The sequence below is a fragment of the Patiria miniata genome, unplaced genomic scaffold, assembly GCF_015706575.1.
Source record: "Patiria miniata isolate m_02_andy unplaced genomic scaffold, ASM1570657v1 HiC_scaffold_3, whole genome shotgun sequence".
Lineage (NCBI taxonomy): Eukaryota > Metazoa > Echinodermata > Asteroidea > Valvatida > Asterinidae > Patiria > Patiria miniata.
The window spans coordinates 6,855,432-6,881,043 of NW_024037069.1; the positions used below are offsets into that span (position 1 = coordinate 6,855,432).

Consider the following 25,612-nt stretch of genomic DNA (forward strand, 5'->3'; position numbering starts at 1 on the left):
CGGTGTCAAGTTTTACAAAGGTTTGGTTGAACTACTTCCCTGAGAGGTTCTTTGAAACGATGGGAACCGACTTAGTTTCCTGGTGCATACGTTAGGGTTTATCCCATCCACAGGTGATACTGGTCAAATTGGCAATGATAGATTGTTTCGTTTCACCTGTCATTTTCATGGAAGTTACATATTTTTTTGTACTTGTAAATTTCCGTCTCACACTTATTCAAACGTATAGTTAGTCTAGTTAGGTCTGACTGCAAAATACTCCAGCTTGTAATTAGCAGACGGTGCGACACGGTGTATGGCGTTATTATTGTGCGCATGACTAGCAGAGAGCGCAGGCTGGAAAGGCATCCTCCTTTTTCAGATATAGCTTTGGATTTTGGTCAACTCTTTTTGAAATATTGTGCTCTATAATTGTTAAGGAATCTGTGTATCAAATGAATAAATGATCTAACAGCAAGATTATATAAAGTCAATTGAATATCGAATATGAGCATTTATACAGCACTCAGTGCTAACTACAATTATCGTTCGATCTCCTCACTGTGCGACTTTTAAAATACATTTTCGCACGCATTTACCAACTGCTTCTGGGTTTTTTTTTTACCTGTTAAGTCGGGGTATTTTTCTACATTCTCTAGGCAATCATTGAGCAGCTTTTTATACCTTGCATAAAAAACTTCTTTACAAAATTTCTAGCAACAACTTCGACAGAAGACTCCTATAACACACAAAAATGTATATATTTTAGGTGAACAAGATATCATTTTCTTTTAAAATAAAATGAGCTACATTTCATATTTAGTTTCGAGAACAATACATATGCACGTAGCATCTGTCTCCACAGACTAGTTGGTAAGAATGTACGAATCTCCATTGAATACCAATCCAAAGGGATTGCATTTTTCATGCGACTCGACTGTACACCCCTCGGTTTAACACATGCGATCAATGTCGTTACCATAAGGAGAAAACCTGTGCACACGCGACTAAGTTAGAGAACAAATACCCAGTCAGCTAAGAATATAGGCCTTTACATGTATTCAAAATATAAAATGTCAATTATGTAATACACTATTTATCTTAATAATTTAATGCTGGAAAAGCTGTGTATAATACGTTGAATAAAATTACATTGCTGCTATTTTTTTGTTCCTTTAACGATACCTATATGGTCGTTAATTTCCTGATAACTTCAACCATTTTTATATAAATGTATTGTCCATTGTGTAGGAATCTGTGCAAAAATTCCCAATCGGCAACTTATCACTTGCAGATAACGTAGGATCATGTTTTAAAATGTTGCAATTTGCCTAGCTAAGCACTGTCAATTATTACAATACTGGAAAAATCATATGTATATGTAATAGATTAAATGACGCAGGTATTATTATAACATGTATGTAATTAAAAATAAACCCGATCTTACACTCATTTGCGGGAAATCCGAATATTACTACAGCAATAAAAAATGATGAATCTATGAACGTTTGATTCAATGATGGTGAACGACAGTAATACCTCAGATTACTAAATACCACAAAAATTTCAATCGAAAAACAAAAACGGCTTTTGGCACTGGTTGAGACGCTTGAAAAGACAGATGATTTAGCTATTAGTCTAGCTTGCCACCTTCTATATATTGTAAATGATTTTATTCTAACACACAGAGACAAAAAGCTAGAAAGGTTAAATCTTGTTTCTTATGAATGAAAGTGAGCAAGGAGTGTGTCCTGTAGATCCATCTTAATAAGCTAAGATTTTAAAATATTGGCCACTTGAAACAGACTTTTTCTTCAAACCATTTTCTTTTCGGATATTTCCTATCTGGGAATTTGCAGGACACTTTATCTAATGACAATTTTATTGACATAATCCAAGGGATCATGGGTGGCGGTCGCATGGCTCCCGCTGGTTTCTCCGTCACTACACGGGCCGTCAGCACCAAAGGCGGTCTCCTGCTGCATCGGGACCAGAAAGCTGTCGTCTGTGACACCAGGTTCTTCGCGATGTTTGATGGGTCCCATGCCAACCACATCCGCACTAGGAGCTTCTACGTAGTCGCGGTCTCCCTCCAACAGTTCTTCCAGCTCGTTGGCAACTTGGACGAAGGTGCAACGTGATTTGGGGTTGTCCTGCCAGCAACGTACCATTATGCCGTAGCTGTATCAGTCAGCAAATGTAACAAGAATCATTAGAAGCTGCATGCTTGATCGTATATCAAATTCTGTTTGCATTTTTACTTGAAACCCCCGACAATACACTTTCCATTATTACTGATTACTCGAGCACATTTACCCTACATTTTTGAGAAAAATGTTCGAGAATTGAGTTTCCCTTTTTTCATTTGAAACCCCAAACAAAACACTCTTCACTGTTTCTCACAACTAGAGAGTGTTATACCTACTTTCAATTATGTAAAACCTTTGAGAGGAAAAAAGATGCATTAAGATCCCTTCACCTTCAGAAAAATTTGAGTAAAATATACAAGAATCATGCATACTTTTACAGAAGTTAAAACGGCATTACATAGATGTTTTATTATTTAAAGGTAATGGTGACCGCTGTTTAAACATACATTTCTGGCGGGCAGTTCTTGGGAGCATCCATGCGTTGACCTCTCTTCAAGAAATCATACACATCTTGGTTGCGTATTCCTGGATACGGTGTTGCACCCTTACTGAAAATCTCCCACAGGAGCACACCGTATGACCACTGTAGAAAACCAAAGAAGACAATTATCTATCTTCTAAGAGACCATTCTATGGAGCTACCGAACAGTTGACATAAGCAAGCTGGAAAGGGTAGCCAAGATTAACGAATGTTGACCAAACTACGTTGTATTTGAGTCTTTATTGAAGTGTTTAATGATATCTTGTGTCAAATGGAAATAAAAACGTTTATTAGTAAGTTAGAAAACAGCTCGAGGTGGGCGTCTTAAGACGAAATACTTCAGCTGAGGGTCAGGCGCCTTGAAAACATATTCGATGTAAATTAACAATAAATTGACGTTTCGTGACCGCGGACATTGAAGTTCATGTAGTTTCTCTTTAATGGATAAATCCACATAACGCAAAGAGATGTCTTTCGCTTTGTTTGCCTTCAGATCTTCACATAGACATCATCTTACTTTCCAATCAAAGATGGATTTAATTGCGTACCACGTCAGTCCTGGCGTTGTACACTCGACGTTCCATGGACTCGGGAGCCATCCATTTGATAGGCAGCTTAGCCTGGGCATCGCCGCTTGTGTAGTAATCCGAGTCGTGCATGTCACGGGACAGTCCAAAATCGGCTATCTTCACCAGAAGATCACTATCCACCCTAAAAAGGTCCAAGTGTTGAACGTTGATCTTACTTTTGGGTCACATCATTTAAGAATGGCAATACCATTAATTCGAACTCTGGAGTTAATTCAATGAATGCATGTCCCCTGGTATCTCTGGTGCATTAAACATTATTTTCGATAATACAGCCAACCAATTTCTTGTAAAAGATTACCTAAATATTTGAACTTAAATTTTGTTTTATACAAACGCTTATACAAAGACATGTGCAAAAGCACAGAGTGACATAGAAGAGAGGATACACTTACATGCAATTTCTGGCTGCAAGATCTCTGTGGACAAACTTGTGCTGAGCCAAGTAACTCATACCGAGTGCGGCATGTGAGGCAAACCTCATCAGCAGAAATGTCGCCAAGGTCTAAATTGAAAGTAAAAACCTCCAATGAATAAGTAAATACCACACTCAGAACAAAACATATGACATACTGTTTACGAAATGGGACAGCATTTTGTTTAATAAATCTCGTGGGTGAACTATTAATTATTAAACGTAACAACATGTACCAAAATCACCATTAAGTGAGTTCCAAACTCATGCCACTCATCACCTATTCTTTTATCAAACCTTCCACCACTTTTTATCGACATTGATCGCTCTTGACTACACACCTGTTTCTTCTTGACCAGATATGTCTTGAGGTCACCGTTTGCCATGAAGGGTATCACCACCAAGGGGTTTTTGTCCGCGTCAAAGGTCAACCCCAGAAGCCCCAGCACGTTGACATGGTCGAAGGTTTTCATGATTAGGCCTTCCTCCAGGAACTTCACGACATTTTGCGGGTCCGAGGTGTCTATACATACAAAAATAAGGCATTTATATGTGATAACTGGCACGCCCTACTTACATTTGGCCAAGCTACTACACAAAAACAGGAACTTGTATTTCAACTTATTTTTATCACCACAGAAATGCAATAACCCAGTGACACCGGAGATCATTCAATTCATTTCAAGCACATTTTACAATCAACAATTCGCAATTCTGAATGAAAAGACTCTTTCGCTTCTTTCATTCAAGACGCACATTGATTAATGAAGTTAGAAGTTCCTCTTTCTCGGAATAAGGTCATCCAACACCTCTTCTGCGAATCTAATCAGCAACAAGTATACTCAAGACTAAAATGTATACCATTTTGAAATGGGCCTTTTTTAACCGAGGGACCACTTTTCAATGCTCTATTTCGATTCTATACTGTCATATCAAACATCTCTCACAAATGGCCGACATTTTCGTCACCAACCTTGCACTGTCTTCACTGCTACAATTTGATCTTCCCCTGACGTGTCGTGTAGAACAGCTTTCAGTACACGTCCAAATGCACCTGTAAAATTTGGTCAAGTGTAAAAATATATTCATCTATACTGATTATATTTGCTGTTTCCGAAGAACTAGCCAGATGGCAGACCAACCGTCCTACCGACCTACCGACTTACTGACAGACCCAGCGACTGAGTCTAAATAATCTCCAAAAGGTCGAAACGTGAAAATGCGTTTCAAAACAGTTTGCACACACAGCCCCTGAACTTTATGTAGGCCTCTCCTTCGCAGGTAAAATAACATCTTACACCTTGAACTCTTGAAATGTTCATTGTTTCCTCGTACAAAGTCGCTACCTTGTCCGAGAGTCTCTCCCAATTCCAGTTGGCTGAAGTCGATATGAATGTCGTCGGGAACGAAGCTGACCTTGTTGTTCAGAACAATGCGCTTTTGTTTTGGCTGAGCAGATTCCGACTGTTTCTGGGATCTATACCACCTGCGTCTTTTGACGTGGGAGTCAATTTCTGAAGAAAAGAGATACAATGTCGCATTAACAGTAAATAACGTAATATAGTGGTAAGTTTACGAGCACGTTCAGGCTTACAAATCAACAGACAAAACAACCTTTGCATGCTACACAAGATTCACAAGTTGTCTAAAATGACAATCAGAATCTAACCTTCTTCTCGACAAAAGAGCTCTTTATTTATTTTTGTTGAAGAGGAATTTGTTTTATCCTGTCTGCAACTTTACAATTCACAGTCAATTGAGGAGGTTGCCATTGGAATTCCTTTTGCCATGTATTTTAGCATCAAACCAGGCTGCCCGTTAGCAACCATCTTGAGGGGTTTGTTGTGGAACATAATTTAATACGGAGATGTGCAGCTACGCACTGTTTAAATTTTTTCTAAGCTATGATAATTATGTTTTAAAATGAAGAATTGACAAGAAGCCGTTAGGCACAACTGATGAAGAATAATTGGCTATTAAGTTTTAAAGGGTTTCGAGATGTTTACCATTTCGCCGTCTTGAGATTGAGTGATTTTAAGAGCATATTCCTAGGTAGACTGAAATGATCCCTTTACCGCAGTTCTGTGCACCTGTTTTTTGACACTCAGGAGTGTAATATTCGAGTTTACTCAAGTCACCTCCTGCCACCAGCACTTACCGAGATGAATCGCCACTATCCTGCCCAATAGTCTTCGGTCGTGGGTGCGCTTCCTTCGCAATTGTCTGCGATACACGAAGGTAGCAGCGAGCAGTATCGCCATGGAGAGTAGGATGCTCAAACTCGGTACAAGTATAACGACAAGTGGCACCGGGGGATAGACCAAATAGCCCAACCTAACTTGTAAGTTATTGTGGCGAACCTATGGAATAACAAAAATGAAATGATAAACTATTCAACAACTGACATATAGACGTAACCAATTCGTTAATGTCGACGTTGTAATAATCACTTTTGAAGAAACAATCAACAATGACAAAGTAGTGTAATTACGTTTTTGGGAGAACTGGCCGAATGTTGGGTGTTTTTGAACCTTTCGGATTGAGTATAACAGATGTTCAATCCATCTGAGGAACAATGTTTAAACCTAGCTTAATAATATTCAATCCTAGATGAGCCGGTTTTCTTGGTCATTTTACAGCCAGAGGGGTCTTCTCTTCAGATTTCGGGAGTGTAATGACCGAATATTATGAAATTCTTTGACCGGAGAAATACTGATTCCAATTTTCTAATTGGTTTACTATTCATGATGTCGAAACAATTGAACAAAAAGTGAGAAGGAACTTCACATTTACAAAGTTGTACTTAAAATGTTGTTTCAGAAAAACTGTATTTCTTTGAGATGTTTTTACGGACAATATCAGAAAAATGACCCACAATTTTGTACTCACAACAATGAAAAGAAAAAGGATAAACTTGACTTCCCCCTGGGACCGCAAAAGAAGGAAAAATCTTGAAAGAAAAACACTTGACAGCTAACCCCCACCCCCACCCTCTGATTCATACATGGATCGGCCCCTAACTTACCCATACCACAGGCAGACCTTTCCCGGTATCTTTTCCCATGAAGTCCCCGGCTGCTGGTGCCTCATCGGGCAATTTACATACGAGTGATTCCTCACTGATCAAACTGACGTCACAGCTCTCTACGCCGATCGTCACATTGATTTCTTCCTATGTGATGGCCCGGTTAATCCGCTCGCCCTGTCAAAGCATCCATAGGTAATTTCAGCTAAATTGTTGGAAAACTATTGGTATCTGGATTGGTATATTTCGGAAGAGTTTAGTCTTTTCGGTTGTGACAAAATGTGCAACACTTGTTTTACTTCTAAATAGAAAGGTCATAAACTATGTCACACGTAAGACTTTCTGTCGTTGTTCATGTACTCCTATACACACCGAGTGAGGACTGAGGTAAAAAAAAAAAAAGAAGAACCTTAATTTTTATTTCACATCACATCTAGATTTGCTTTGCAATGACTGATCTGAGTTTGATATGAAGTTTTGTAACTCAGCAAGAGTTACCAAATTAGGCCTACTGTTTTTTGGGGAATATCCACTTAATTCAGGAGGAAGAGATATCAACTTGAATTTATCTTAAGTCACATATGAGAGGTGATGTCACTTTACAAAGCACTGTGTAAGTGTGCTTCGTGCACTTTGACCGACAGGCCCCATATCTACACATAGAAAAACACAACAATGAAAAGGATAAACACATAGAATAAAACACGCATATACCAACCATGATTGTCAGGGTTTCTCCTTCTTTGTTCTTCGTACCACCTTCAAATTCGTAATAAACTGGATCCTCAAAGTACTCCAAGCTGGCATCGTTATCCTGAGACCATGTCAACAGTTGAGTGACCCCATCCATGATGAAGCCAAAGGTCAAGTTGTCATTCCTCATGTTGAGGTCTGTTACGTTCGGAGACGGGCACTGCATCTCTGTTGCAGATTTAACTTCACATTCCTGCAAAATAAAGACCCACATCAGTCAGTTGCCAATTCTGGTCAGCATTAGCTCCGGTTGACAATGGCACCTCTCTTTGTTTCTACTTTAAAACAGAAATGGTTTTTAATGATGTAATGGCTGCCACACTTAACATAGTACCCTTTTTGCCATTTTCACATTTAAAGTGGTCGTTCGCGGTAGCTCAGCAATATAGAAGTTTTCAAAAGTTTCCTTTTTAGGATCACTGGATCCTCAAAGTACTCCAGGTGGACATCGTTATCCTCAGACCATGCCAACAGTTGAGTGACCCCATCCATGATGAAGCCAAATGTTTCATTGATCTCTGACAAGGTCTGTTATGTTAGGAGACAAGCATAACATCTCTGTTGCAGATTTAACTTCACATTCCTGCAAAATAAAGACGTCATCAGTTGACAATTCTGGTCAGCATTAGCTCTGGTTGACAATATGGCACCTCTCTTTGTTTCTACTTCAAAACAGAAATGTGTTTCATGATGTAATGGCTGTCACACTTTACATAGTACACTTATTGCCATTTTCACATTAAAAGTGGTCGTTCGCGGTAACTGAACAAAATTTAAAAAATAAAGGATTTAAAAAGCTTCCTAATTATATATGTTGCAATAGTTGAGCAAGTAGATAGAGATCGGTGGTTAAGGGGAGGTTGAGCAGGGATAGGGCAGATATAAAATCATTTATGCAGAGATCAAAACACATTTCTCACCTCCACTTTACGATCACCGTTTCCATTAGTGACAACGATTTGACGGTTTCCACTTGTGTTTAGAAAAGTGCCAGTAACGTTCAAAATTCGACCACCCCTGACAATCAGAAACACCGATAGAAAATACTGAAAATAAGGTCTACACTGAAAGATACTGGTTGATGTATAGAATCAATTTAAATAATTTAGAAATGTATACGCACATGTTCACTTTCGATATAATAATAATGACATTTTGAAGTTTAGAATAAAGCATAATATTTCACTGTTCACTCAGTTATCAGTATCTTCGGTGATAAGATGATTTGTAGTAACCTGCTTCTTAAAACAATCAAGCACAAATTTGGCTGCAAGCTTGCTGTCTTGAAAGCGTGCCTTACAATAGAAACATAACATTTCACAAAATTAATACCTAGACAAACATTAATTTTTACTCCATTTTTTGTTTGCATTTAAAAAGTATTAAAACACCGAAATTCTCTTTGGACAATACAGTCTGTAATGATTTACTAATAATGTGGATGATGCCAATTGAAGTATATACCCCATGGTAAAACAGATGAAGACAAAAAATCATGTAGACTCACGAATTGATGCTTTTCAGAGGAGACACCTTAGTAATGGTGGGATTCTCAGTGTACGTGTACATATCTGATGAGGTTCTCATGGCCCCATCAAAGGAGACTTCACAACACCTTGATATCCAACTTGGCCAACAGGGGTTGTGCATTCTAGCATGAATTCAACTGGTTGGCTGGATAATTTTGGAAAGAAATAAAAATCACAGTTAAGTTTTCTGCAGAGATTTTTTATCAGGCGCGGTTCTACAGGAGGCTGGGGGTGTCTTTAGGCCCCCAAATGTTGTCTAGCCCCCCCCCCCCCCCACCTCCAAAAAAAAAAATTCTATTGAAAAAAATGCCAGTAGCCAATTTAGGAATTTGACGTCACATGCGACTTGTCTCCCCCCCCCCCCCCTAAAAAAAAATAAAATTGAAGGGGGCATTTGTTCACCGTTTGGTAATACAGTGTGCACGATTGTAAGACTTTATCAGCGCTCCTCATAGAAAATATGGTACGAGGCCCACTCCCCCCCCCCCCTCCCCCCCCCCCCCCTCGGAGGCCTGATAAAAACCGGTCTAAATTTCAGCACGCCTCCAGGCAAAAATTTCAGAATCCACACATGCTAGCCCCCAACAAATATAGGCTCTAGAACCGCGCCTGGCGTAAACTTAAATTCACCTTTGTGTATGATGCTCCTTAATACTGAATGGATGTATAGCAATGTCTCAAGGTTATTCGAAATTGGACGAATTTAGAGCAATTCTACAGAATAAGATAAAGTAGATTTTTATAAAAGAATTTATAACTAACAAAATCCCTTAAAGGTGGGAAAGGGAAGGCGATCGTGAAGTGAAGGGCCCGGTTCCTATATAGGGAACAAAATCCACTTTGAAAGTATTGGATCTACCAAACTAGTTTACGACATTCTCAATAAACAGGTATGTCATAGACAGAGGGCAAGGTTTTGATTTTTTGAGGGAAATTTGGGGGTAAAATGACGGTGACAGCGCGGAGACAACACGCGACCCGAAAATAAAGATGGCGATCACCGCGCGATGTACCGTGAGCACGCACGGCGCGCCGAATCGCAAGGCACAAACCGCGCAGGAAAATCGTGAATTCTACCCTAAGAATCTGTTCAAAATTGCAAAACGGGTGTTTGATTGTAAAGGTGAATTTTGAGCAATGAAAAATATTTTTGACTCTAATTTGATCAAAACAACAGGGGCCCTTCACTTCACGATCGCCAATGTTGTACCAATAGTGTACCAATGTTGGGGAGATCCCTTTTTTTCCCTGAATTAATATTATTAATAATAATTATCGTAAAAAGCACTGTTATTTGTTTTCAATGAATGCTTCAATAAATGTCATTCCAGAGGAAAAAATTAGACAATACTCCGATTTTTGCCGTATGCGCAACAATTTGAATAATGATGTGTAACGAAAGAGACATAATACCCTGTTATGTTGCAAGGATTGTCGCCGATGAACGCTTCAATATGGCGTCCTGTGTTGAGGGCCGCACCATTCACACTAACTGTCGTCCCACCGGCTTCTGGGCCGAGGAGGGGTTGGAAATCTGTAAACATTGGGTCCTGTTAAGAAAAGCATTTCTAGAACTGTGTTTGTCTATCACACAATTTCCACAACAATTATATTATTTTTATATTATATTATTGTTGAAGTAAGTATTTGCTAGATATTCGTGCATAGAATCCTCGAGTATACTTGATTTTAAGTATGTTTGCGTTTCAAACGTAAATCTGAGATATGTTTTAGGAAATTCACTCAAATGCCTTGGATTTCCCCAAATATCCTCAATTCAAACATAAAATTCTTGGCGTGAAATTATCAACTAATTCAGCTCAAATATATCTTATCATTGCTCCAGCTGACATAATGCGGTGCCGAACTGTTAAGAAAAGAACATTCGTGAACAGACCTCATTCGTGATCATACATTCCGTGATTACTATTTCAGTGTAAAAAACATTTTCTTGGAAGCAGGATCCTCAGTGGCTGAGTCAGTGTAAACGAGTGCGTGCAGGACATGACTTACTTTGAAGTTAAAGTTGACTGTTCCTGAGCTGTGTTGCATTGTACCATCTGCACCCGTGACTGTTAAAGTAACCAACTCAGCTCCTTCCCTTTCTGGTCTCGTTCTGCAGCTGACACTGAAACGTAATGTGATACGTGACGTTAAAATAGAAGGTTGAGCAAACCCGCATCCACTCTGGAACTATACTTTTAAGATTTTACAATGATGTACACTTTTAAGCTTTTACAATGTTCCACAACATGGCACACACTTTGCTGTTGACTACATTGTGAATTAGAAATTGTGAGGGAAAAAATTAACATTTGAATAGAAATTGAAATATTTTTGTTGGCAAGACATACCGACATTGCCTACAAATACTGAGAAAAAAGACAATATTATAACTGACAGAGGACAATTTATAGATAACATTTTTCGATTAGGACGGTTAACAATATGTTAACAAAACGTCGAAAAACGGAATAGGAGAACATTAGTTAAAGTTTTGAATAAAAAGGACTGGTAATGTCCTTGCATGAAGTATGATTTGACCCTACCTTGCTCCAATTTGGTAGTCTGAGTTTAATCCAGCCAGGTCACAAGGCTGATTGCCAACCATCACCCTCACAACATCACTCACTCTCCGACCGATATCAGTTCCCATCACATCTATGACTGTGTTGCCTTCAATGGGCCCAGTCAAGAGAAATACCTAATGCGTGATTTTGGAAACAATAATAACATAACACACAAAAGTACAAATATCACGGAATAATGTATTTCATTACAACTCATTATTAGTAAAGATGCATTGGTAAATGCTCTTGAAAGATAATTTGTTCAACTTAGCGGCTTATATGCAGTCATCCATATCGACCTACTTTATATAGTGGGTATTACGCCTTTGTTTATGCAGTCATAAAAATGGTTGTTGTTTTTTCATCTTGCACAGGAACGAAATTCCTTTTTTTCATTTCGTCAAAAAGGCACGTCAAATGGATACCAGATGTGCTTCATTTTGTGACAGTAATCTTTGATACTTTGTGAGAACTATGGATGATTACAAACATGTTGACAAGTATCCTCGCCTGGAATATTAATAAAAGTAATGTAAGTTTCATTGTGTTTTGTTTTGTTCCTTCTTTTTATCGTTTTATACCATGTACTAATCAAACTGTTCTCTCCACTCTACAGGTACCCACAATTTTGTTTTGCTCTGTCCCTTCAAAAGGCATGAGCAACTCCATTTGACTTGTACTTTTTGTCTTCGTGTTCCTCCACTGATTTATTGTATTAACCATTTATTCTCTCCCTTTCTACAGATATGAGTGACACCATTTGCACTTTCCAACAGCTCAGAAAGGCAAAGGAAAAGGCCTTACGCTTCTCCTACCATCAGGATAACTACAGTTTTTACTCCCTCTCTCGATTTATCCCCAAAGGTTTGCAACTGTCTCACACTCCCTGCTTAGGAAACCTCCCACCACACCTTCAAAGGAGATGGAATCAAGTTATGCATGGTGCCTCTATTAAACTCATCAATATTCTCTCTCAGCAGTGTCAATTTACACGTGAGGACCTCAATCAGAACATTTCCCACCTTGACTCCCAACTCAAATCCAGTTGTTCTGATTCCACGTACAGGAATTTCCAGGATGAGATTGAAAGGGGTTTGTCTAACCTTGACTCTGTCCTACTCAACAGGAGAAACAAGAAGATTGGTGGCTTGCTTGCCAAGCAACAACAACGCAGACACAGACGTTTCAGACGTCCTAGGTCCCCATCTACCACGCCACCGCCAGAACCCCCTGTCAACACTGTAGTTAATCTTTCTTCCTCATCTATATCTGACGCAGAGCACAAACTTCTCTCCAAGGGTCTCAATTTTTGTCCCGCTCCCCGTTCTGTGAACCAGGTTCAGCTCAGCCAAGATCTCACGGAATACTACCGTAGAATCCGTCTGCGTGAGTTTTTCCTGGACAGTGAACCGTGTGAGCCAGAGCCTTTTCGAGTCAAGAGTTCATGGGTACCCCCCAAGAATCGTGTGCCAGCCATAGAGACATACGTTCAAGTTATAAATTCCCAAGTCACTAACCCGGGCAACTTCCCCCACAGGACTCATGATAATCTCCCCAGAGAGGAGCGCCTGGCTCTCAACTCCTTGCGCTCTCGCACCGACATCATCATCAAGCCAGCAGATAAAGGTTCAGCTGTGGTCATCATGGATCGTCAGCAGTACATTGATGAGGCCCACCGTCAGTTGGATAATCGCACTAACTATACCCGCCTTGACTCTGACCCCACAGGCACTTTCTGTCGAGATATACAACAGGTACTTGACGATATGCGATCACGTGACCAGTTGTCCAAGAAAGCTCACAAATTTCTTTCTCCCTGTGATTGTAGGACTGCCAGATTTTACCTTCTACCCAAGATTCACAAGGCTGGCAACCCCGGTAGACCCATCATCTCCGGTAATGGCTCACCCACGGAACGCATCTCCCTGTTCATTGACAGTTTTCTCAAACCCCTTGTCCCACAGATTTCGTCATACATTCACGACACCCCAGACTTCCTACGCAAGCTTGAAGGAATCAAGGACCAGATTCCCAGCACGGCCATCATTGGGAATTTCGACGTTTCATCTCTGTACACCAACATCCCACATGAGGAGGGTGTTCGTGCTTGCTCCTTGGCTCTGGCCAAGGCAGGACACACGACTCCTCCCATCAGTGATGTTGGCACCCTCATGAGACTTATACTAACGAAGAACAATTTTTCCTTCCTTGGTGAACACTATCTACAGGTACACGGCACTGCAATGGGCACTCGCATGGCCCCATCCATGGCTTGCCTCTTCATGGGTGACCTCGAAGAACGCATTCTTGCCTCGGCCCCATGTCGCCCTTGGATTTGGTGGAGATATATTGATGATGTTTTTTTCATCTGGACCAGCGATGAGGACAGTCTCTTGACCTTCACTAACCACATCAATTCCTTCCACAGAACCATCAAATTCACATCAGAGTTCTCGGCTCACCAAACCCACTTTCTGGATGTCACCGTCCGCAAGCAAGGCAACTCACTAACCACTGACCTGTATTCCAAACCCACAGACACCCACCAGTACCTCCACTCCTCCAGCTGTCACCCCAGGCACTGCAAAACTGGCATAGCGTTTAGCCAGGCACTCAGACTCAGAAGAATTTGTTCTAATGATTCCGATTTCTCCCGCCATACACAGATACTGAGGAACAACTTGGTGGCCAGGGGTCACAGCTCTCGCCAAGTTCATCGTGCCATTGCCAGAGCTAAAGCTATCCCCAGAAACCTAGCTCTCACGGGAAAGGCCCCTGATGCCAGGGCTAAACCCATGATTCCCTTGGTTACCACGTTTCACCCCAATCTCCCTCCCCTTCGCAAAATCACTAATGACAATCATCATATCCTCCATACTTCAGATCGCCTTGCCCGCGCCATCCCCAACGGCCCCACATTGGCTTACAGGCGTCCTCGAAATCTACGGGACTTGATTGTTCGAGCTGAAGTCCCATCCTTGGATGCATCCCCTCCCACCCAGCATGGCACTTTCAAGTGCAGTTCCAGATGTGTTGTCTGCCAGATTCATATCCAGGAGTCTGACTCCTTTTCTGGCCACTCTTCTGTCACTACCCACAGAACCATTGGTAACATCACTTGTAACACCCCTAATGTCATATATCTCATTTCTTGCAGGGTCTGTGGAGTGCAGTATGTAGGTGAGACTAAGAATACGCTCAAGAAGCGTTTCTATGCCCACCGGTCAACGGTCAACACCAAGAAACTAAACACCCCTGTTGGTCATCACTTCAACCTGCCTAACCACTCCATTTCTGATATGATTTTGCAGGGCATTGAATCTCTTGGCCATCGCAAGGACTCAGTCCGCCTCAGCAGAGAGAAAGTGTGGATGAATCGTCTTCGAACTATTCAACCACATGGTCTCAACATCCAACTTGGAAATGATTAATCTTTTTCTTCCTCCATTGTCTTCTGTTACAGATAATCCACCTGGTCTTCATTGTTTGTGTTTACCCATCTTCCCCCATCTTTCATCCCTTTCCACCTCCATACTGTTCCCCCCCCCCGCATAATCCCCCTTCACTCCCACACTCTTTTGTCCGTTCCCACTCCCTGTGACCTTTGATCCTTCCCCTTTCTGGTCCCTCCCCTGTTCATACCAGACCCCTTGTGGTTTGCCATCTCCCTTTGTTTCTTTGTTCTCTCATGCACCCTCCCCTGCATCTTTCCACACCTTTCCCACCTAATCCTCCTTTTGTGTTTCTTCTTTCATCCCTGCATGTTTGTGTGCACCCCCATGTTAATGTATGTAACTCTGTCATTTCTGTTTTAGCCTCTGAAGAAGAACTTGCTAAGTTCGCAACGTCAGGCCACATTAATTTTTAGATTTAAAAAAATATTCAAGATACTTCAAAGCGAATAATATTCAACTGGAGAGTTATAGCTTACCTCACTCAGAACCGGATCAGGGCAGTTCAATCCATTATCCAAAGTCACCCTATTTCCACTGCAAACTTCATTTAGTTTGCAAACACCAGACTCGCTCGGCATGGCACCACACCAAACACAATCGAGGGCTGAGCGGGCTGTAACACAACGGCTGCAGTCTGGCTTCTGGACTTCACACTTGTACAATGTTACTGTTTGATATGAGCAGAATACAAGATAATCTCATGGCTTTCAACTCGACATTTTCAAGAACAAACTCCAATGCAAAACTGTTGATAACAAACAATGAAAAGCATATGAAGAGTTTATTTTAAAACGCGATATACCCATTTCAAAAAAAGGTAATTTGCACGGTTCTGAACTTTAAAGAATATTAAACCAACATCATTTCCGCTTTATTGTATTCTTAAATTCGATACTGACTTTGGGCAGCCAGGAGTGGGTGTGATTCTAAAAGGTAACAAACTGACGTTTATCACGTTTTGGAAATAATCTCATATTATATATAATAATATAATTATGCTAAAAAATCCGAATACGAGCTAATCAAACTTTGTCAGATCTCTCTTCTGGACAGACTGTTTTGTAACATAAGGCACTCATCAGCAGAATTGTGAATTGAATTATGACAGAAGACGATTTCACTGGATAATAATATAATTATGTATAAACATTTTAGACTGACGAAATCGTAAATCTCAAATTATTATCAATCAGTCCTTATTCCTTACCATTAAATCCATGTATGTCATCTAGGATGTGCGCAACACCGCTTGTGTCAGTCCATGAAACAGACAGTTTCACTTCCATCTCTGGTTCATCATTCGAGAAGTAAGTGTACTGTTGAAGGCAAGCAAACAATCTCACCTTTTAATACCTGAAGCTCAAAACATCAACATTGTGTCCGGCCAGTATGCAAAATAGAGGATTACTTTCATTCGTATCAAAGAGATTAGCAATTCAAGGATAAAATAAATATAAGTTTAGGTATAACCTACAGCCTTATCTCGGCATGTAATTCTGTCTCCATTGCGGTCTGCATCTACAAACTGAGGTAACCTCTCAACATCTAAGCTGCACTGATAGCTAGAAATCTGCACATGGAAAAAAACAAAGGGGGTAACGACTAATATTGAGACTTCAGTGAAGGAATTATAAAGTAAACAGCGTTCTTTAAAAGCTCAATACTTGACAATGCAACGCCAAATTTTTTAATGCAGTTATTCAGCAAATCCAACAAAGGTTAACCGATATAATGTAGACATGCATAATGATTTGCATGCCACCAAAGGAAAATTGCAGCTTATCCTTCAAACAACATTAACCTATTTCTAAGCACATGCAATGTTTACGATGATAACAGTATATATGATTATATAGGATGCATGGAGCATTTGCAAACTGCACCGGGCCCACCTCAAGTGCATACGGTCCAAAAGGTCTTGTTATCAAACAATTAATGATAACTTCGCAAATCACTTTGCACTGAATCTCATAAAGAAGGTCAGATATCTAGACCAATAGCATTTAGCAAACTATTTCATAAAGTATTTTAAGGGGAAATTGTAATTTTCTTCGAGAAAAAAAATAAGCAAAGTGGTAACTGGACTCAGAGAAATTATGAAAAATTTCACTACCAGGCATTGACATGGGAATGTTCTGATAGACGGGGCTTAACGTAGACATCAGTTACAGACTGACATTGTTTTCCCCCAGCCATTAATAAACTAACCTCTGCTTCGTCTGGCAGGTTTGTAGTCATGACAGTGATGCTCCTCATAATGTTATTAGGAAGCAGAACTTCAGCAGTCTGGTTCAGCAGCTGAGGGCAAAACTCAGGTCCTTTGACTGCAGAGGCGGTTGGATTCTGTAGGTAAACGCCAACAAACAACAAACTAAGTCATTGCCTGAACCCCAAAATATACATCTGCTTCGATTTGAAATGATCAACAGACATCCGATAGACATTAGCTAAATTCTGAAATAAAAATATAATTTCAGATACTTCCACGGGTTTTTAATGGGAAGAGTACATGACAATTAGTGTCGTTTTCAATAACTAATGCACAAAATACGTATTTACCGAATAGTCGACATATAGGATTCTACAATCAAGAGATTTAAGCAAAATATTTTTTTTTTTCCAAAATTTGTATCGGCTTAGCTCTTATACGTTTGCTCTCACGTTATCTCCAGTAATGATGATTTCATTAGCACGTGTGCATGTGGAGCTTTCATGAGTACATCTGTTGTCAAACACGCACCAATCGCAGGCCCAGCGACTACCAACGCAGGATACACAGCTACGTAAACAACCAAAGAGAATTGCGTATATTCAAAGATTAAACAATTAACATCAGGCAGACGTTCCTAAAGGAAAACACATCGAATTTCAAATACAACTGATTAGTAGGGTATATAAACTCGAATACTCACGAAGAGTGAGCTGAACACTCATAGAAGTAGAAGTCGGTGTCTATGAATTGAACTGAAGTTTCAGATGACTCAACACTCAAATCCACTCTTACTGCATCATCTAAGCAATAAATAAGAACAAATCTCTGCATTTATTAGTTAAAACAGACAGTTACAAAAATAAGCGTGTATTTAAAATTGAGTTTTGTGGGTACCAAATGCAGAAATCATTTTCATGCTGACAGTAAGCAAGTCGGTGTACCACATTGTACTGCCTATGAACACATTCTCTAAGTTGATATCCTTATGATTAGCCCAATAATGCGATTGAATGAAAAACGACACGCTGGTTCACAAGCATCATTTCATTCTAGTTTGGACCCCGACTTTTTGAGTGTTTGCTCTGTATATTTTTGCCATTAATAAATTCATATGGGTGTCTCTTATTGCACTTGCCTCCTTGTGGAATGGCAAGTATCCCATCACTAGGAGGTGACGTACACACTAGTACTTCACCATTCTTCGTAGCTGGAGATGCAAATGACCCGAAATGACATGCATAACTCTGGCCGGTCCCTAGATCAGGTAACTGCTGCACAGTCAGGATAATCTAAAAGTGACGGTAAAAAAATATATATTTAAATACTAATATTTATTTTATTAATACTCAATGAACTCCAAGAGTTAGCTCCATTGGTCAGGGGTACTAAAGACAGAGTTGAAATAACATTTGGTGAGCTCAAATGACTGAGAATGAGCGACAGGTAAAGTACATGAAGCACGACATTCTTTATCATTCTGACGCGCGATAAAATATTTTCTTAGAGAGTCACAAATTTCAGAACATAATAAAGATGGTGTGACATTAAATATACCGTTCACTGCACGAAGCCTAAATTCATTCAAAGTACAGCAAATAAATTGCGCACAATTTTTACTCATCACAATTAAGAAGGCAAAGTGCATGGAACAATATGTGAAATTATATACAGGTGAAAACCTATTTAAATTCTGGAGATCCCTGAAAAGCAAAACTAAAATTATTAGGCCCTATACATGTACGTCGTTTGTACGATAGGCGTCGCATTGAGGTAATATATTTCCACATACCTATCCGCCTATATGGATAGGTCCATAACAAATCTGCACTTTGAAGTAGACCTAAGTGTTTAATTTCTAGAGCAGGTTTCATTTTTGTTCCTATAACGGATGCAATAAAGATCTAATTTAAAAACGTCTGTCTCTCACCTGTTGCTCAGTGACTGTTATTGGTAGGTTATCATAGGGAGCTACATCGGTAATATTAATGCACTGAACAGCATTGTAGGCCAGCCATCGAGTAGATACATCAGGTGATGGACAGTCTGGATATCTCGTACATCTGGGGAAGAATTCAATGTTATCACATGACCAGGGTAGCTTGGTAGTCGACAGTGACCAGAAGCCAAAAACCAAAATTGAAATACATGAAATGTCCTACAGACAACCATAGCTCATCGAACTCTGTATTAGTCATGTGAATAAAATGGAAGTTATTTCAGGGACACGATCAACAACTAAACTGACCAACTATAGGAGCTCGCCCGATAAATGACTTCCCTTCCAGAGTGCACAAAAGCTTATTTTTTACCTATACAGGGTGACCCAAAAATGCAACCCTAATTCATTTGCCTTTAAAAAAAAAAGATCGGTGGATTTTTATGTTTTGGGTATCAGATTAAAGCTGAAAGGTCATTTTTCATCCTGTACACAAAAAATTACCACAGTAAGGGATTTTCACTGTACCTATTTGTGCATGTCCTAATCCTTACAAACAACACGGCACATAATATGACAAGAGTACAAATGAATTTGATGGAAATTCCTTTTATTTTCCACCTGCACAGGTATCACATCCTTTTCAGCATCATAAATATGCCCAAATATTAAAGACAATATTGCACAAATGAAGGATAATTGCACAGTAGGCTTACAGTAAAATGTTTCACTGTTTGAAGTATTATGAAAAATGACTTCTTTTACATAATTGGCATTTTGCCAGCAACCCAAAGTGCTATTGTCATGATTTTTTTTCCTTCAGTATTTGAAAGAAAACGCTCTTAGCTTTAATCTGATACCCAAAGCATAAACATCCACTGATCCTTTTTTTAAGGCAAAGTTTTAGGGTTGTATTTTTGGGGGTCACCCTGTACAACATTAATATAGAACGGAAAGTTTGCGGTAACACCATGTACATGTCTTTTGGGTTGTGTGGTTCTGACTCCGGCGACGTTTCGAACAGTGTGCTCTGTTCGTCGTCAGGAGACTGCCGGACTCTTACTGGTGTAGTTGTTTTAGTAGTGGAGGCTTGGATTCAGCATTAGGAAGATTCTTCAGGTAAACATTACAATGATACACCATGAATGATACATTTTCATACATGATGCACCCCATCTGAGTGGTGATAGACTACCGCTCTTACACCCCTCAACTCACTCACACACTTTGGAGACATCCCGTGTGACTTACCGTCGTTTCAGAGTGCACCATCCACAATATGGGTCTCCATCATTCCCTGCATCAGTCCCAATACACGTTTCGCATGTCGCGTATTGGCCACAATTCTCCACGCGAAGCTTCACCAACTAAAGTGAAAAACATATTGTACCTTTTTAAAAATCTAAATGTTGAGAAAGAAAAGTATTTGATTTCAGCAGATTTTTTTTTCTTTCAAATTTGAATCTTGTTTTCAGTTTACAAAGCAGAACAGTTCATGTTCATTATGTTCATTTGACAAAAAAAAAACCTTTTTCTTGTCAGCTTAGCTTTTGACTTTTTTCCCTGCCAAATCTGTCTTCTTTTCTGCTTATGCGAAGCCCACGGGTGACACTAAATGGAGCAGAGAAAGTAATTATTCAGTTAATAGTAGTACTCCTCAACAGGTATGTATGCATGTGCTTACCTTTTGTTCCGTCAAAAGAAATAGTACACGTGTTGTGTCATTAACCTTGATATCTGGCAGAACTGGACTGGTATCAACGCTAATGCGTTCATAAAGTCGGCTGGCAGTGTTACTTTCCATATGAACCTAATGACAAGATGACACATAGGACCCTAATACATTTGTTTACAACTACATTGTACATAGAGAGTTAAGAAGTTTCACATGGATTTATGGATAATTAAGGTCAACCCGGCGTGCACTGCTTGCCTTGAGTGTATGCTTAAGCAGCGTCGTTCATTCAAGCCAATTTATTAAGAGAGACCAAAAATATAGCTTATTATTTCTCATTTTTAAAAAATCAATAACTTTCGAGAATCAATGCGTCGTGCTAAAAAAACTAAAGTCTCGAGTGCAAGGGGTGTAAACGAAATGGTTTGAAATAAAACTGTTTCTAAACTGTCCAATTTAGTCTCTACGACGCCTTCAGTCATACATTTCAACCGATTAGGGATAATTTACCTTGAGTAGATCTCCCCTTGATGTCCCGATTAAAGCGATGGTGTGGTTGACATCAGTAGCGGTTATGATGGATGACATGAGAGTACCAGGCAGCTCTAGAATTGCCGTGGAAGGAACGGGGTCTATGCCCTTGGCGTACTTGAATAATGGCGTGTCAGCACCATCACCGGTCATGGGTATGCAGAAATAGCGATCCAGAATGGCAATCTATAACGAAAGTAGAAAGAAGAAGAATAATTAAACAGATGATCTCTACTCGATGTCTAAGTTCAAGCAATAGCTTGGTTCAACGGGGGTAATTTGCAATTATCAACGACACACAAATCCGGGGAGTTCAAGGAGAGTCGTTGATGAAACGAGAATGAGTGCTTTAGTGTATTTATATCACATTGATGTATATCAGCCAGAAGATTGCAAACAAGGTTTTCTTGTTCAACCTAACACACAACTTTAAACCCATTTAAATTGTTATAGTTTGCATATATACTGCAAAAAGAAACAATTTTAAAGGTTCAGCCTTAAAATGAGGTGGAGTTTCGGGACGAAGGGGGCTTGACTTGTTTGAACACATTTAGGGGCCTCCAAAGTAACACCGATTGGAAAGCTGTGACTTTTATAACATTCTGCAACTCGTTGAGAATAAGGGTCAGATTATCCGGACCTTTCTTTCAATTACTAACACACTGCATGCGGTCAATACAATTATGAATGGTATATAAGTCACAAAAAGTGTAAAATCCCCAACAAAACCATTCTGTCTGGACGCGCTATTTTGGTTAATAATGAAGGCCCATTCCCTACACGAATGATGAGCAAAATGTGGCATTTAGTGATTCACATTTTTCTATTTCACAGAAATTATCGAAGTTTGAATTTGGGCATTCCAATGCACGCATATATGCAATTTTCACTTGCACGGTCACGTTTTGGACAAGTAAAATGGAAATTCTCCATCAACTTTTTCAACCTGACGTGTTTTTAAATTTTAAATTTCATAGGTCTTCGTCTTCCGAATCGTTGGTTTAAAAATATATCTGTGAAAACTATTCTAAAAATCTGGACTCAATTTTACTTTAATTTCAGAATGTGCAGCTTAGAGTACGTGAAAATACAAAATAAAGTAATATTGTCAAATTGCAATAACGGCTTATTTGTAATACATACAGGGCGAATCAAAAAGAACGTGACCGAATTAGAATTTTTTTTATAAAACATATGTTGCTCGCTCCATTTCAAAATATCGCTCGCTGCATATAGGCCTACTGTATATAGCGAGGCTACGTACTACAGGGTGGTGCAAAAAGAAGGAAACCCACTTTTGACAGCAATTTTCACCTACTTGTTGAGCAGATTTCAAAAATTCAATTTAATGGCATTAAAATGTTGATCTGTAAACGTAAGTGCGCAAAAAAAATTATTGCCCATGCATATTTTGTCTCTGAGATAGGGTAGTTTAAAAATTGTATGTGCAAAACCTGTTTGTCTACGGACGGCTTTATTCCAATGCATCCGCCTGACTGAGTTCCGAAACTTGATCAAAGACCAAAAAACCCACTACACTAGACCTTCACGTGACAACGGTGATTTTGGTGACTTGTATTCAATTTAGCATAATAACACTATTCTTGCGATTTTTAAAAGATTGTTTTCACCATGTATGGTTGAAGAGCTATACTTTATGCTACATTATAAAAAAAAAACAGTTCAAATAAGTTTAGGTTAACATTCCTGTCAAAATTGGGTTTCCTTCTTTTTGCACCACCATGAATTTTGGACCCCCATGCAGTTGAGTCTCAAGTGTCCATAGAAAAATCGACATAACTCCCCTTTCCCCAATAAAAGTCAAGAAATTGATCTGTTTTATTATTATTGATCCTCAGTTGAAAAGTAAATCAGTTTGATAATTGCTCTGAAACTTAATTAGCCTACTGCGATGGCGTGCAGAGCTTACATTGAAAAACCGACAAACACACCCGTTACCGGCAATGATCAGACCAGGGCCCTCGATTAGCTACAATTCTGTTTTGTTGATGTGCCTTTACAAGCTTTTCAGCCATCATACCCAAAAGTGAACAATTTCTACATATGAGCATAGAGCATTGTAGTTGAAGTATTTGGGCTTTCGTTTCCTGGTAGAAAAGGTATATTTCTGTTATAACATCCTCACTATTCATAGTCATAATGCTTCTCAGTGCTTTTGTCATTCTTTAGAACTGCTGATTGGACCAATTATTTTCCTCAGTATGATAATTGCTCCATACTTTGTGGTATGTTTAAACTTATTTAAAGGGGTTTTGGGTCTCGTGCTGGAATGACTTACCAGCCAAATCACTGCTTTTTATTTTTTAACCCGAGGCATATTCAATAAATCACGTTCCTTTATTTTCCATGATTTGAGCTCTTTTACCATATCTTCAAGGATATGAACGATTTAACATTTCCTTATTTTATCACGTGTAATTAAGCTACTCATCGTGTTTCATCTCCAGTTGTTCCCATAAAGTGTACAATAAGTATAAAGGATGTTACATGAAAATAGAATCATGTGAGAACAAAAAGGAGCATCTAAACGTTGGTGGATCTTTAAGTTAAAATGTGTCATTTAAAAGTGAAACACATTATATTGTTAGGAAAATAAAAATTGGGAAAACAATCTACTTTTCGAGGTGAAACTCGAAAAAGCTCGGGGAATTCATCTTTGAATCTCATTACAGAAATGCCAACATCATTTCAAATACGCTTCTGTACTTACCATGAAACTACTGCAAAAAGAGCCATCCAAATAGTCAACAGAGTAGGCATTTCCATTCCTGATACAGCCTGTGACTGCTGCTATGAAGGCATCCAAGATATCCCTCATCTTGTACACACACAATGCTGAGTGATCGATGGGTACATCGCTGGTACCCGGAGCTCCTTGGTTCTTGGCAAACACAGCATACAGCACCTGCTCGTCTGCAGTGAGACCGAATGATGCCGCTAGATCAGGTCCTGCTGGTCCAAAGTGGGCTGCTTGCACCAAGCTGTACACACCGCCATCTGATCCACTGCACTGTAGGGTAATTTCTGTGTAAGCGTCTAGGTTTGGACCGCCTTGACAGACTCTGCTTATCTTAGAAACAAATCGGTTGGAATTCATATCCTCGCTTTGGGAGGCAACAAAATAGGTAAATATACCATGGACTAATCCTAAAACGTACCTAATTCGAAACGATGCTGTTTCTGCAGTTGAACTAAAAGAGACGGAATCCCTTTCAAAAGATGCCGACAACAATGGGATTTTTCTAAGGTCTCTTCTTGAAATTGCTGGAAAGGGAAAACTGGAAAAAGTATTTTCACCAGTATAAGTAACAACCACATAAAGCATTTTTTGCCCATTTTCTCCTGGAGCTACCAGACCAACAGTAGTTGCACCCTCAAACCCAGCAACGTAAGGAACCGACTCCATCATCACGTTCCTGATATCCTGTAACTGCCGTAACTGACAAATACCATCATACACACCGCCACAGGTTATCAAACTGTTTGGCCGGGTACTGTCAACTACCAGTATCTTGTTGTAGTTATTTGTAAGCTGGCAGGGCATCACACTATCCGACCTGCTGTCATTACAGGTTGAAACATTCTGTATCTCTTCCAAACTACCGTCCAACCTGTACAACCAATTGACAGCCCCAACATACACATCGCCATGGTCACTCAAGGTCAAATGGTTGAACTTTGATGCACGTCTTTGAGTTTTATCCAAAATATCAGGATTGTCAAAGCTGGCCAACTCATAGTCTGACAGGTCTCCGTGCCACTCAGCTGATGTGATAAAAACATTTATGCAGATGACGCTCCAAGACAGAGCAATTGCCCACAGGAGGGTGGAGTGTCTCCTACAAGACTCCATAATATTTAGTTCACGGGGATGTTTGAGATGGCAATGCACCGCTTTGTACAATGCAGTGGGTCATAGAGAAAAGTCTATAGCCACAGACTGTAAAAAAAAAATAGATAAATAAAAATTACCAAGGTTTACAGTACAGTAAGGGAATCCATACAATGAAAAGATTTACAGATAAAGGATGGTTCTCCTTATTTCTAAATGACTTTTTTTCACAAACGTTCTGACTGTTGGTTTTGCACAAAGTCAATTTCTGGTTATGAAACGAATGTCCAGATCTGATCTTTCGGACCCTTGTTCAGAGCCTAGAAATGTCAAGAAAAAAAATTTCTCGTTCGTTTACCTGAAAAATATAGGAAAGGGTGAAAATTAAATACTTTTATGATTGAAGAGACAAAACAAAATCCAAAAATAGGAATGGATGTCGATTTCATTGTTTGTATCGT

The 25,612-nt window shown here is 39.5% G+C and overlaps 1 pseudogene; it reads right to left on the bottom strand.

Annotated features, from left to right (window-relative positions):
* Positions 1-1,836: 1,836 nt before the first annotated feature.
* On the bottom strand, positions 1,837-25,172 carry LOC119738481 (annotated as a pseudogene).
* Between the last annotated feature and the right edge of the window lie 440 nt (positions 25,173-25,612).